At 48.1% G+C, this 5,000-nt stretch overlaps 1 protein-coding gene across 4 annotated transcripts in view; it reads right to left on the bottom strand.

Annotated features, from left to right (window-relative positions):
- Positions 1-5,000, bottom strand: part of LOC114573908 (type II inositol 3,4-bisphosphate 4-phosphatase) — a 64,225-nt gene that overhangs the window by 32,322 nt on the left and 26,903 nt on the right. The gene's annotated exons all lie outside the window — the stretch shown is intronic.

Raw genomic sequence — 5,000 nt, forward strand, 5'->3', positions numbered from 1 at the left:
GGAGGTGCTGTTGGCGGTTGGTGAACAGGTAGGCCATGACAACTTGTCTTTTGCATCCAGAATGAACAAAGCAGCAGTGGTGGTGTTTATGAAGGATGAGCAGCTTGTGAATCAGCTGATTGAGAGCGGAGTGTTTATCAGAGACAGCTTTGTGCAGGTTTCCCCTTTATCGGTTCCCTTCACGCGGATCACCGTATCTGGTGTTCCTCCGTTCATACCCGACGAGTTGTTGGGGAATGAACTTCAGAGGTTTGGAAAGTTTGCGAGTGGATTTAAAACGGTGACTTTAGGATGCAAGGATCCCAAACTGCGACATGTGCAGTCTCTGAGGCGGCAGGTGTTCATGTTCCTGGACTCGCCCACACAGACGCTGGAGGTGTCCTTCAGAGTGAAGCATGGTCAAGGCTCTTACATGGTGTATGCAAGCTCTGGACAGTTGAAATGTTTTGAGTGTGGGGATGTGGGACACAAGCGTTTTGCATGTCCACACAGACCGCAGGCGCCGACTGCTGGCGAGGCTGCGGCGCCTGAAACCCCGGCCGCGGATGAGGCTGGCGGCCCGGGGGCGGATGATGTTGCGCCCGGTGACGGGTCCGATGTGTGGCTGGAGCAGCTGATGCTGGGGGCGTGGCGGCAGGTCGCGGGCGTTGCAGATGCAGCCGGCGGTGAGAAGTTAAGGAAGGTAATGTGGAGAAGCAGAGCCAGTCTGAGCAGCAGCAGGTTGCCCCCCAGTAGAGAGTCATTCGGAGTGTAGGTGCTACAGCGCAGTCACAGTCAGGGATTACTGGGGAAGTAGCTTCCACAAGTCTCACCAGAGATCACACTGGGATCCCCTCTGGTGAACAGGGGGTAGGCCTGTTCAGTAGTCAGGCATCATGTGCTAGTGATGACATGGAGTTTGATTCAGAGTCTGATACTGTGTCTATTGGAGAAGTTAATCTGAGCACAGATCTGTATTCATTGGAGGAAATTGATCGTTTTTTGAATGAAACTTTTAAAAGATCTGTGAAAGTAACCGATTATTTCAAAGACACTGAAAAGTTTATCAAGTCTGTTGCTGTACTGAAAAGACTTGTTGGTTTTGACCTGTTGGATAAAAAGAAACGCTATCGCCTCAAAAAGCACATTACAACTTTAAGAAAGGAAAAAGGACGTAGAACCTCAAAAAGAATAAGAACTTCCAATGATCATGACACTTAATTTTTTTTCCTCTTTATATTGTTCTCGGCTTGTCTCAACTTGTCTGTTTCTTTTTTCTGACTTTTCTATGAGGAGCCTAAAAATAGGATCTCTTAATATCAATGGTGGGAGAGACAGGCAAAAGAGAGCTTTAATTTCTGAGGTTTCTAGTCAGAAAAGGATTGATGTGCTGTTTTTGCAGGAAACACATTCTGATCCAGCAGTAGAGACAGATTGGGGTTTATGGTGGGAGGGTCCCTATGCTCTTAGCCATGGCACTAATGTTAGTGCAGGAGTTGCTGTCCTGTTTAAGGCAGCAGCGAATGCAACCATCATATCCTCCACCGAAGTGGTAAAGGGACGCCTGCTGGTGGTCAGGGCAGAGATAGAGGGTTCTGGGTTTTGGTTTGTTAATGTATACGCCCCTAATCAGGGAGCAGAAAGAGTGATATTTTTCACTCAGTTAAGAATTGAATTAAATAAGTACCATCAGGATCAGCTTATTGTTGGTGGCGATTTTAACTGTACTCCTGACTTCACTGTGGACAGGATAGGCGAGGAACCTCACCCACATTCAGCCCAGAGTTTGAATAGCACCATTAACCAGCTGGATTTGGTAGATACATGGAGGGTGAAACATCCACAATCCCGACAGTACACTTGGGTGAGGGTGATTAATAATAGGGTGAGTGCAGCCAGACTTGACAGGATTTATATTTCACTAAACCTTAGCTCTAGACTGGTCCACAGTAGAATAACCCCTGTTGGCTTCACGGATCATCACTTTGTTTTTATAGATTTGATTGTCTCGCCAGGTGAGAGGGTAAAGTCCTACTGGCATTTTAATAACAAACTTTTACAAGACAGCAAGTTCTGTGAAACTTTCGAGCATTTTTGGAAGTGCTGGAAAAATAAAAAAGCAGATTTTAAGTCTTTGACGCAGTGGTGGGGCGTTGGCAAGGCCCAAGTTCGGGTTTTTGTCAACAATACACCTCCCATTCCACTGCTAAGATTAATGCAGAGGTCATGAAACTTGAAGCCAGCATCAGCAGTATTGAGGAGGTTTTAAATAGGGACTCTGACCCTTCTTTAGGGCAGGTGTTCAAAAAGAAAAAACTGGAATTGACCTCTTTTCTGAATGAGAGAGTGAAGGGAGCCCTTATCAGGTGTCGTTTCCTCCAGTTAAAGGACATGGATGCCCCAAGCTCCTTCTTTTTTAATCTGGAGAGATCTGTGGCTCAGAGGAAGCAAATGACATGCCTTCAGCTTCCAGGAGGTAGAGTAACCACCAGTCCGGGGGAGATGAGGAGCCATGCGATGGTGTTCTATGCTGACCTCTTTGGGGCCCAACAGTGCAGCATGCAGAGTCGTGAGGAGCTGCTGGAGGGTCTTCCTCAGCTCAGTCTGGACGAGAAAGCTGTTTTGGACTGCGAGCTAACTCTGGAGGAGCTGAAAACTGCAGTCAACCAGATGGCTACAGGAAAGGCACCGGGGATAGATGGTCTCTCCACAGATTTTTATAAACAGTTCTGGAATACAATTGGACCAGACCTTCACGAGGTTTTTATGGAGGGGATTACAACAGGTTTTCTTCCTGTTTCTTGTCAGCGAGCAGTGTTGTCATTGCTGCCCAAAAAAGGTGATCTGGCGTTACTTAAGAACTGGCGCCCAGTTTCCCTCCTCTGTACGGATTATAAGGTACTTTCCAGAGCATTATCAAACCGGTTGAAGGTTGTCCTGGAACTAATTGTACACTCGGACCAAACCTATTGTGTTCCAGATAGATCGATTATGGACAATATTTTCTGTGTTCGGGACATTCTCGATGTGTGTAAACTATATAATCTAGATGTTGGTATTGTCTCTTTGGACCAGGAAAAAGCTTTCGATAAGGTGGATCACTCTTATTTGTTTTCTGCACTTAAAGCATTTGGTTTTGGTGATGGGTTTCTGTCTTGGGTTGGTTTGTTGTACAATGGTGCACAGTGTTTGGTGAAGACGGGGGGCTGGGCTGAGTCGGCCCGTTCCTGTGCAGAGGGGGATAAGACAGGGTTGCCCTATTTCGGGACAGCTATATACTTTAGCAATCGAACCTCTACTGTGCAGGATGAGGGCTCGACGTAGTGGTGTTCTCCTGCATGGGTCCTTGGGCGTTGAGCGTCCCCTTGTTGTTTCAGCCTATGCAGATGATGTCAATATTTTTGTCTGCAGCCAGACAGATGTTCAGTATTTACAGGATGCTTTATCCCTGTATGAGAGGGCCACATCTGCACGGGTGAACTGGGCTAAGAGTGAGGCCTTGTTAGTAGGGCAATGGAGAGGTAAAGCCGTGCCCAGTCTGCCAGGGGGACTTGAGTGGGGGAAGGAAGGGTTGAAAGTTTTGGGAGTGTTTTTGGGATCTGAGGGTTTTGTTAAAAAGAACTGGGAGGGAGTGAAGGAGAAGGTGTGCGCTCGGTTGTCTAGATGGTCATGGTTGCTACCCCAGCTGTCGAATAGGGGAAGAGTTCTGGTTGCCAACAACTTGGTTGCCTCGACCCTTTGGCATAAGCTTATTGCCATCGTGCCACCAAGAGGCCTGATGGAGGACGTTCAGAGAACCATGGTGGATTTCTTCTGGTCGGGGCGACACTGGGTTCGGGCAGCAGTTTTATATTTGCCTGTAGCTGAAGGGGGGCAGGGGCTGGTGGATATTCAATCAAAAATTGCCTCCTTTAGACTCCAGACTGCTCAAAAACTATTGTATAAGTGTGGCCCCAGCTGGCTGGACACAGCCCGACTGCTGCTGAGGAGAGCTGGGCGTCTGGGATACGATAAACAGCTTTTCCTCTTAAGAACCGAGGAGATGGACCTTAATGGGTTGGCATCGTTCTACAACTCTGTGCTGCAGGCGTGGCAGGTACTCCAATATTCTCGGGATGTAAAAGAAACTCCAGGAATGTGGCTTTTTGAAGAACCCTTGTTTTTCAACAACTTCCTGAGGACTCGAACATTGCAGTCAGCCAGCCTGAGGGCCAGTCTCAGAGAGGCTGGGTGTACTAAATTGGGTCACCTGATGAAGATGACGGCAATCTCTGTTGATGTGCTGAGAGTGAGGAGCAACATCACCTCCAGTAGGTTGATCGACAGGGTGGTGAAAGAAGTTTGTGCTGCCCTGGGATCACCTCAGCAAACTCTGGTAGAGAATCGGTCCCTGTGTGATCAGTGGAGTGACGGATGGGAGTACAGTTTCCCCTCTCTGACCATTACCCCATCTGTGGGGGGATGGCAGGAGGAGGCGGGTCAGCTACTGTCTTTCTCAACCCCTCAATTGGGCAAGTTTCAAGATGCGGGGAAGAAAGAGTTATATTATACCTGCATAAAGGTCCTGAACATACGGTTTTTGGCTGAGCTGAAGGAGTCGAGGTGGACTGAGTTTTTTGGTCCGGAGGTTTCCCCGAAAGGCAGTTGGCGTTCCCTGTACAAGCTGCCCGTTGAAAAGCGGGCAGCCGACCTCCAATGGAGGATTGTGCATGGGGCTATAGCTACGAACAGATACAGAGCGCACATCGATCCCGAGCTAGGGAGGGATGTATGTTTTGTCACGAGGTGGAAACTTTAGCACATTTGTTTGTCCAATGTCCTCGGTTGGCAGATCTGTTGGGTGTTCTTAAAAGGTGGGTGCAGGGTTTTGGAGAGGTTTTTTCTTTGGACTTGTTCATTTTTGGTCCCAAATACACAAAGCACAAAAGGACAGTTCACATTTTACTGAATTTTTGTTTGCAACGGCAAAACTGGCCATCTGGCTTACACGCAGGAACCGGACTCAGGGAGCTGGAAGTGTG

The sequence above is a fragment of the Perca flavescens genome, chromosome 19 (genome assembly GCF_004354835.1).
Source record: "Perca flavescens isolate YP-PL-M2 chromosome 19, PFLA_1.0, whole genome shotgun sequence".
Classification (NCBI taxonomy): domain Eukaryota; kingdom Metazoa; phylum Chordata; class Actinopteri; order Perciformes; family Percidae; genus Perca; species Perca flavescens.